The sequence below is a fragment of the Borostomias antarcticus genome (genome assembly GCF_949987555.1).
Source record: "Borostomias antarcticus genome assembly, chromosome: 10".
NCBI lineage: Eukaryota > Metazoa > Chordata > Actinopteri > Stomiiformes > Stomiidae > Borostomias > Borostomias antarcticus.
The window spans coordinates 5,606,043-5,616,880 of NC_140243.1; positions in this window are offsets into that span (position 1 = coordinate 5,606,043).

Below are 10,838 nucleotides of genomic sequence, written 5' to 3' on the forward strand. Positions count from 1 at the left end.
AGCTAGTAATGCCACTGAAATAGCTGTGAATTGAAATGACATGAAATAATGTCTATAAATAAAGATGGGACACATCAGTTCCAATGCTTCCAATGCTAATCCAGCACAATGAGAGCGGGATAGCCAGTTAGCTCATGAACTCACAACAGCTAGCAGCCGCTTCCATAACATTAAAGGTAGCGGTCAGTGGCTAAAGCAGTTACACTGATGATTCCTGTAACGTTAGCTATTTTGCTGTAATTGGTTCAACTTCTGTTTCTGGACAAAGGTAAGGGATAAACCCAGATGACACAAGGCTAGCGGACCTACAGCCGGTCCGTGATGGATGAGTTGACGGACCTCCGGTGGAATATAACACAAGGCTAGGGGACCTACATTGGGTCCCCGATGGATGCTCCACCACCATTCCACCGGTAGTTAATTGTCTATATCGTAGGCCCATTGGCCGTGGGGTCCGTGGCGTGGTGGCAAGACTCCGCCCCCTCGCGTCAGAGCGGTTCGGGTGTAGTGCAGTTACTTCCGGGCAATCTCCATACACCCACTGGTGAAAACCGTGTGTCTATAGCCCACTCAGGGGCTGAGTTGTGGAGTTCATGGAAAGGATAGTGTCGTGGTGGCGAGACTCCGCCCGCTTCGGTCAGAGCTGATTGAGCGCAGTACAGTGACCTCTCGGCAATCTCCTTGCACCTACTGGCGAAGACCGTGGGTCTCTAGCCCACTCAGGAGCTGAGTTGTGTGATCCTTGGCGTGGAAAGTGGCGTGATGGTGAGACATGGGTCAGAGCTGGTCGTGGACAGTGTACCTCTCTCTGGGCCACCCACCTGCCCCCACCAGTGAAGACCCTGGCTGTGTCCGAAATGCCTGCTACCTGCTACTAGCAGGCGAGAGGTAGCATGCTATATAGTACCTACTACTCCACAAAAACGATATAGCAGGCGAGAAAAATGTAGCATGCTACTTGAGTCAGGTGACGGGAATGCGTGGGTAACGTGGGAGGCGAAAAGGCGTTCAGTTACCCAGACCTCGAACCTGTGGTTAGTTTATATTCTGGTTATATTCTGTCAAATATATAGTTTCGAAAAAATTAGTTCTTTATCCAGGCATCTTAGTTTTAATAGTTTCATTATAGCGGAGCAGGAAACTGAAACTGTTAAAACTAAGATGCCTGGATAAAGAAATAATTTTTTGAAACGATATATTTCATAGAATCATAATTTGATGGCAGGTAGCCTACTTAACAATGCTAATGCACTGCTTACTGGCGTCAGCCATGACAGCTGTCCTGAAAATTTCGCTGAACAGTGACGTAACATCCGGAATAGCATGCTCTGGACTTTGCTACGTTTTTCGCCGTTTTTTTCAACAATATAGCAGGCGAGGTAGCAGGCGAGAATAGCAGGCGAGAGGTAGCAGGCACATTTTTGAAGTAGCATGCTACTTCTCGCCTGCTATATAGCAAATAGCAGGCATTTCGGACACGGCGGTCTGCGGTTTGTTCCTCAGCGCCACACTCGCATGCTGCACAGGATAGCCTACCAAGCCCCATCTGTGCATTGATGAGCGGAAACGTCTGACACAGGTCCGGAGGTGATTAAGCCTCACCCACGCCGGTCTGGGTAAGTCCATCCCGGGAGGGGAAGGACCGTCGGCCGGGATAAAATCACGGAGTCTGGAGGTGTTTGCCTCCCACTCCGCACTCCAGATGTAGTCCGCCCATCCTGCCTCGCTGATGTTAAGATCTCTGCATTGCTACAGGAGATCCCGTGCGGCAGGCACAAAAGGGTGTCTCGACTTGAGACTCCGGGGAGGCTCCGCTGTTGCAGTGAGCCTGTCTTGGAGCAGACGTGCTATGGTTACTGTGCGGCGGAGGCCAACAGGCTGGATGCCTGCAAGGATGGGAAGGTTGTCCACAGCAGTGGGACGCAGGCATCCTGTCACGAGGCGCAAGACTTTGTTGATAGGCAGCTTTAAAATATATATATATATATATATATATACGGTGCTGACGGTCCGGGAATCAGAGCCGTGTTTCCCCAGCTTCACATGCTGCCTCCTGTCAGAGAGGAAGTCAGTGATCCACCTGCAGGTGGAGTCAGGCACGCGCACCTAGGAGAGCTTGTCCTCCAGCCAGGCCGGGAGGATGGTGTTAAAGGTCCACAAACAGAATGTGTTTTGGTGTTAGGAATTTAAATGTTAAAACGTACTATTTCAATCGAGGACCTTTGCAGTTAGAATAGAATAGAATAGAAAGTTTACTTGCCTGTGTAACAAGTACAGGTACAGATACTGTACAATGAATTATTGTCATTGCTTGTTCTTAGTGTCTTATCAGCACTAATCAGTTCCTCATTCCGGTCCTAGGTACACAGCTGCGACATTTAAAGTTTCCCAAACTGGCAATTTACTATCCATAGTCTAGCAGTCAATTGATAGATAGCACAACAATATAGATTAATACATTTAGAGTTATAGATCTTGAACACCACCAACTGTGTTTCAACTGTGTGCTTGGTCGCCTCCTGTTTGAGAGGGATGATCAGCCTGTGGTGTCTTGCATCATAGAGAAGGGGGGCTATCAAAGTGCAGCTAAAGGTTGAGGGTTTGGGGGAAAGGTCTGGCTCAGTGGTCATGGGGGAGATAAGCATGTGGCTATGAAAGAACACATAACGAAGAATTGCGTCACACATGCACACTGACCACTGGGGTTATTTATGAATTCGACAGCTTCACCACATTGACTAAATGGCAGCCGCTGATGTTGTCGAAAGCAGAAGTGAGCAGTTTCAGGAAAACAAAAAAGAAGTCTAAATATGAACACTTTCCAAAGGTTCCCTCCTCTGACTTACAGTGCACTATCCTATTTTATTTGCTGTTTGAACACTGTTGGGCAATTATTTGGTGTCACAATATGTACATTTCACTAAGCCTCTGGCACATTGGAACTGAACTCGTCCTGCATTGTTTTCCTTAATTTCACTTCAAATTCCCTTGTAAAAACAAAATACAGTATTAGAAAGGTACCAGGTACCAGCAGTACCATTCTACTGTACACAGTCTAACAGGGGATTCACCTGCATCCATGTACGGGCTGTGTGCAGGATTGGACAAGCAACCTGCACACTGGGTGACAGCCTATAGGCAGGGTTGTAGCGGTCTTCTGGGATGTGGCTAAGTCTTGCCTCAGGTAGCAGACAGCAGCAGCCCTTGCAGATTATGAAAAGCTGCTCTTATGCTCAGAAGCGTCTTCAATGGCTGATTGTTCTATGTTAACTAACACTTGTCCTTACATTATTCTTAGGAGTACTGAAAGCCATGTGGCAGGTCCCGAGAATAGTCAAGAATGAAAGAATGAATGATGAATGAATGAATTAATGAATGAATTAATGATTTGGTTTATTTCGGACATTCTTAATGGACCATAAACAAGCTGTTTCAAATTGTGTGAAAGTACCGCAAAGAAAAACAAAACAACAACAACAACAAAAACATCAAATGCATTTCACACAATAAAAATTTAAACAATTCTATGTCCGAAAAAGGAATAGGCGGAAGCCAAAGGCTTATTTTAGCCTCTCCTTTGCAATACAATAAAACACCCAGAGTATCTGCAACAAAAAGGAAAAAGACATAAGCAAGGCATTTAGGCTAAATTATAACTTAGCATTTTTTTTGCTTTTTAGGGCTTTTCTAAATTTCAGTAGAGAGCTACACAATTTCAGGTCATCACAAAGGTTATTCCATAGTCTAACTCCTAGAATTGAGACACATCTGGCTTTAACATTAATTCTCGCTTTACCTGCTTTAAAGACATAAAATCTTAAAACCTTAAATTATAATTTCCTTCCTTTGTTAAGATGGCTTGCAAGATTGCAGGCGTTCCGTTCTCCAGCTTGAGCCACATCTTTAACAACCAGGTGGTTAACAAAGCCAGGAGCAGTCTGATGGAGCCCATCCCCTTAGAGCTGAATATCAGCTTCTACCTTCTGGAGTTCGCCTGAGCGCCCCCAAAGCCACCAAAAACAGGCGAAAAAACTCCTTTATCCCTGTCTCCATCCGGGCCCTAAACGCCACGGGCCCAATGATTGTCTGACCTGCTCCTGCCACTAGGGCAGCTGGCCTCGGTCTGCGACATGGATTAGATGGTTAGAGATGGTGGTGAGGATGATGAAGATGATCATGACGATGATGATGATGACGACGATGATGATGATGTTGATGAGGTGGTGGCGATGATGGACGATGTGATGATGATGGTCACTGATGAGATAATTGTACACTTGTTTCACTTGTTTCACTTGTTTTTATGTGTTTTTATGTTTTTACTCGCCTGCTACCCAAATTGCCCAGCAATGGGACAAATAAACATTTTGAACTTGAACTTCCCTTAACATAAACATATTTAGAATACAAACAGGCAGAATTTTTCTCCTTACACGAAAGACAATTTCGAAGGTTTTACTATACACCATATCTACAAATTTTAAGGTGCAAGACTTAATGAATAGTGGATTTGTTCTTTCAAGGTAACCAGCTTTATTTATTATTCTAATGGCTCTTTTCTATAGTTTAATAATCTGATCGATATGTGTTTTATAAACATTTCCCCAGACCTCAACACAGTATGTCATGTGTGGCACAACAAGTGAAAAATACAATATATGCAAACATTTCACATTCAACAAATCTCTTGTTTCATACAGAATACCAACAGACTTGGCTAATTTACTTCTAATAAATTCTATATGTGGCTTCCAGGAAAGTTTGTGATCTATAATCACACCCAAGAACTTAGTTTCATAAACTCTTTCAATTTATGTTCCTTTTAAATTCTATTTAATTTCACAGTCAGCCGCAACACTACCAAAATCCATGAATTTAGTTTTGTTTTCATTTAGAGAGATCTTATTTCTATCAAACCATTTCTTTAACATTGTCAATTCCCTTTCCACCATTGACAGTAGATCATTCAAGTCCTCCCCTGAACAATACACATCTGTATCATCAGCAAACGTAACACATTTCGACGTATTAAATACCGTAAATATATCATTTAAATAAAGTATAAATAACTTAGGTCCCAACAGCGAACCCTGTGGAACACCACAGGTTACTTTCCTAAGATGTGACTCTGTATTGTTTAAAGCAATGCGTTTTCTCCGGTTTTCTTTGAACTGCGCCCCCACAGGCTCTGCGAATAAGTGCATTGTCGTACTGTCAAAGTTATCTGATTGTTTTTTTCTTTTTCTGGCTTCCTCCGTGATGTTTCGCTTCGGTTTTCTCAGCTCCGCCATGATTTCATTTAGCTAAAAAACACATGATATCCATAGACGCCGGAATAGTTAGCTACTACTGTGTTGTTTAAGCACAACGTTGCGCATGCGCACTTCGACTGAATGCTGCGTCCCGGGGGCGCAAGATTTAAAAGGTAATAAATGTCAATGTATTATCTTTCTGAGTAGACTGTTTGGATGAATCAGCTTACTTTTAGTAAATCTAATTGGAGAATTAGCACCAGACATGTTTGTAAAGGTCCAAATATCGTGATGTATTGCTTTAATTTTACATATTGAAACCTGTTATTTAAATAACTTCTTAACCAATGATGAGTGACACCTCTTATCCCATAACGTTCCAATTTCTGTAAAAGTAGAGAGTGGTCTATTGCGTCGAATGCTTTACGCAAGTCAATAAATATACCTATACTGTACTGTTTGTTATCCATTGCTGTTGCTATATTTTCCACAAAATCCATCACTGCTTAAGATGTGGATTGTTGGCATCTGAACCCATATTGATGGTCACTTAATAACTCGTATTTCTCAATAAAGCCATCAAGTCTATTTACAAACATTTTTTTCGAAGTATTTTTGAAAATTGAGAAAGCAATGAGATATGTCTATAATTTGATACAACATGTATGTCACCACTTTTGTAGATTGGTACCACCTTCGCCGTTTTCATTTTGTCAGGAAAAACAATAGGATTTGTTACATATATAGGTGATTGGTTCAAGGATACAATCAATAATTTATTTTATAATTGACATGTCAATATTGTTACAATCAGCTGACCTTTTGTTCTTAAACGTCCTAACCACCTCTAGGACATCACTCTCACAAACTCCACCAAGGAACATTGAATTGCTGCCGTTGCATGCAAAATCAAAATTATTTTCTTCATCTGCAGAAACATTAATTTCCTTGGCCAAGTTTGAACCTACATTAACAAAAGAATCATTAAACTCATTAACAATTTCCTCTTTGGTTTCAATAATTGAATTGTCATTTTGTACAAAATAAGTTGGGAAGTCCTTTTTACTGTGTTTTTTTAATCATGTCATTAAGCACACTCCAAGTTGCCTTAATGTTATTTTTATGCTTTTGCAACAACTGGTGATAATAAAAAAAAGTAATCTCATAATACATGTTTTTGAACAATTTGTTTTTATTGTTTTTATACTTGTCCTCCTTATCTTTTGTTCGATACTTGATAAAATCCTTATAGAGCCTGTTCTTCTTTCTACAAGCTTGTTCCGAACCCTTGGTTAACCAAGGCTTCTCCTTTTTAGAATTTTGTCTGCACTCTATCAATGGACAATGTTGGTTGTAGTATGACATAAATGTGTCCAGAAATGCATCATATGCTTCGTCAACTTCCTGCCAAACATGACTCAAAAGTTCTGCTTTAAGAGCCAAAATTGCCTCTGGTGATTGTATTCTAACCAAATTGTTTAGAATAAAATAGTATAATGTAGTTCATATAAGTGATTGAGTTATTATGTCTAAAACTATCTGTCAAGCTGTCTGTGTGATATACTAAGACCTCTTTGATGTGTGCAGATTCATGCTGAACCTGTGACGTTGATTACAGTTTAGTTAATAAAAAGGGAGGTGAGATCATTTTTAAATGAGGACTAGAGAATACCCAAGAGTTTGAATAAGAAATAATAAAATAATATAAAAATTGATGCTCTTATGCTTATAAGAACTTATAATAGAAACTGGAGGAAGAAAAGAGATGAATCAAACCTACAAACTTCCTACTACTACCATCAATAAAATAAAACATTTTTACTAGATTTTACTTCCTCATCATAGTTTTAATGTAAGTGTAAGATCTTGCTTTTGATCATTGTGGATCCCAACCAGCCTATATTAGACTATTGATCCAGCCTGTATTAGACCATACTATTGATCCAGCCTGTATTAGACTATTGATCCAGCCTGTATTAGACCATACTATTGATCCAGCCTGTATTAGACCATACTATTGATCCAGCCTGCATTAGACCATACTTTTGATCCCCATCAGCCTGAATCATGCTCTGCCACAGAGCCTATTGTAATTGGCCAGGAGAGGGATTTTAGACTGACCCCCTATCCCTTAATAAGATTGTTCATGTGCCATCATTGCCACTATGTACTATGTCAGATTATTTTTTTGCGTGGCTGTAAACCAGCGCACCATAGAGAGCATTTGTCTGGTTGTCACTCCCTCCCTCCCTCTGTCCTGTTGTTGGCCTGCAGTTCTATGTTGCCACCACAAGAGGCAGTAGTCCCAGCACACTGAAATAAATACACTATAGCCGTGTTCCCATAAAAAGTAATGTAAATTTTAAGCGAACTTTTGAAAGTTCGCAAAAAATAAAAAAGCGAATATTGTGCGTTTCCATTAACTGTTTTGAGCGAATTAACAAGGCTACATGAAGCGGAATTTCGTCACAGGATGACAAATGTGAACAGGCGGGCTCTTTAAAAATCCCTGAGCTGAGGTAAATAAACAAGGAGCCGGTCTCTTTAAATATCAGCTAGCTGAACAAACCTGAGGAGAGAAAATGGAGAGCAGTTTTCTGGAATTGCTTGCACTTGGGCAAGTTGTAATTGTGCTTGCTCAGCTAGCTTTGGCGTTGAATGTTGTGCGAAGACGAAGATGAAACTTTTTGTGAATTAGAGAAAGTTTATTCTAATTTTGCTGTTTCCATAAAATGTGATGCAAATTTCTAATGCGATATATGCTTCAAAAAGCTTTATGAAAATGCACCTTATGACAGCACACATTTTCCATATCCTCAGTAGTGTAGTGGATAAAGTGCCTGATGTGGAAGGTCAGGGGTTCAAACCCTGATGGGGAAGATTTTTTTTGTCACTGGATGTTATAGAAGCTATGTAAAAATGTGGTTACCTGGTGTCAGTTATTGAATTTATGTGCAGTAATTGAACATTTGAAATACTCCTGTTTTGAAATTATACCTACAGTATAGATGTCTCAGTAATTACCAATTATACATTACGCTATACTTTGCATGTATTTACCAGGTAAATGTTTAGTAATTGAGGGACTATGAAAGGAAGGGTTACCCAAGGCAATTTACCTTGGCCTGCCTGGTTGTCGCCGGCAGCCATTCTGTGATTCTCCAGAACCTACAGATGGCCAGCCCGCCCTTATCCCTTACCTTTGTCCAGAAACAGAAGTTGAACCAATTGCTGCTAGTTGTTGTGAGCTCATCAGCTAACTGGCTATCAAGCTCTTATTGTGTTGGATTAGCATTGGAAGCATTGGATCTGATGTGTCCAGGCGACAAGACATATCTTAATTTATCAGACATTATTTCATGTCATTTCAATTCACAGCTATTTCAGTGACATGACTAGCTTCCGTCCTACCAGTCATGAACAGAAACAAGCCAGCCACGCACATAAGCCAGGCTTGACCTGGCCTGGTTAGTAAATAAAACCCTTTAGCTTCAAGACTACCTGACCAAGAACATTGCTTCTGAAAAACCAGTAAACCACTATGATAAAACACTGAGGTTTCCTGGCATACTTGTTCCCTTGTGGACAAAATCCAAAGCAACAATGGTCAGAAATAGACTGACTAGAATGACACAGACCAAGGCCAGACCTCTGTGCATGTGTACAGTATGTGTGATGTATGATGTGTGTGTGTGTATGTGTGTGTGTGTGTGTGTGTGTGTGTGTGTGTGCGTGTGTGTGTGTGTGTGTGTGCATGTAAAAGTGAGAGAAGCTTCAGCACACAGTAGGCTAGTCATATGTAGTTATGTATTCTCTTTAGCCATTTACAGATAAAAACATCAAAACCATTCCAAACAACACAACAAAAACAAAGAGAGAAGTTGTGTAATTGAACTGAACATTTCTTTTGGTCACTCCTGTCTCTGGTTTATTCTTTTTCGATCACCCAGGAATTGCCTCATGCTTTTTCTTACGTCATTTTCATGAACCCCAGTAGCACCAGTTAGCCTACATCATGGAGTTACCCCACGTGATTGGGAGCCTAAACAGCCTAAAGTTAGTTGTAAAAAAGCGGAAATGTAGCCTAATTTCATAAGCTTGGACCTGTTTTTTTGTACCTCACAATAGGCTATCCTAATATGATCCCCATGTCCTTGTCATGCAGCCTACAGCCTACATGTCCTTGTCATGCAGCCTACAGTGTCTGTCGATCTAACAATATAAACTAAGAAGCGAGCATAGCCTTCCACTTTGGCATGTGGCTATTTAAAGTTACAGTTGTGGCAGCCTTCATTGAATGGTAGGACTTCTGGAGTGTCGTCCACTGAAATTCTCGCTGGCACGGGAGGTGGATGAGAGTGTCGCAGCTAAACCAATAGCCCTGCCGAGGGGGCGGGTCATGGTGATTTGGAGGTGGGCTGTAGCCAGCTGTTCTGGTGATGTGAGCGATCCCGAATCATCCTTCAGCATCAGGTGGACGACTCTTTAACCAAGACGGGCACGGCAACACTCACTTCAAAGACAGCTATAAGTCTAGTCAGTTTTGAAACAGACATAAAAAACGACATTAGTGATATCGGTTGCCATATTCATAAGCCTACCGAATCAAAGGCAAGAAGTGAAGAGAAAAAAAGGCACCCGAGAAACAACAGAGAACAGGTGAGACAGTTGTTTTTTCCTTTGTTGTGGTCTCTCTCTGTCAAGATTCATGACCTTCTGGGTCTCTATAAAGGCTTGAAAATCGGAGGACAGCTGCATGTTACTAACGTGCTTTAACTTAGTTATTTCTATGCTTATTGAGGCACACACAACGACCCAAATTAGACGGGATGCTTGGTAACTTCGGGACAGACTAGTCTAATATTAACCCGAGTATTTTGGATGACGTCAGCAATTTAGTAATTATTTTGAAGTCTTTAGGCCCTTTATTCTTAGCTGCGACTGGCGCTGATGCTTTATTTATAGTGCTGAAGCTTATACATCACTACAGTATTGAAAGGTAGTCTTGTGTCCCTTTGGTTATTTTACAAAGAGCAATAAATTGGGCCTTAAAGTGCATTTTTAACGTTTTAAACAAGATATATCAACAATTATTGATATGCCTTCAGTGAAATTTATATTATGCTGGTTGAATCATTCAATATCAATTTAGATATCAATTTTATCATTTAGGATCAGAGCTATTTTAAATCAATTCCCATCATGATTGTGACATTGTAACAATAGGCTATTACACATTAAACAATGATGGGGGATTTTAAAAGTGAAAGCCTTCTCAATGCTCATTAGCATTAACCATATTTGATCATATGGGAAGTGTGTAAATATCAATAGACTCGTATTACTTTGTTTCTTTTCAGCCTGTAGCTGTTCAGAGTCTTTGCATGACTTCACTGCCTTTTAGTTGTGTCTCTGGAACTAAACTGCCTTGAATCGACAGCAAAAGCTTTCCTCTAATTACTGAAGTATTAAACTTTCACCTGTTAACTTCATAGTAATGCAGAACCTGGGCTCTCAACGTTTTAGCCTTTTGGCCTCAGCAGTTAACACATTTATTGTATCTTCTCAGGTGAGGCATCTCACTAT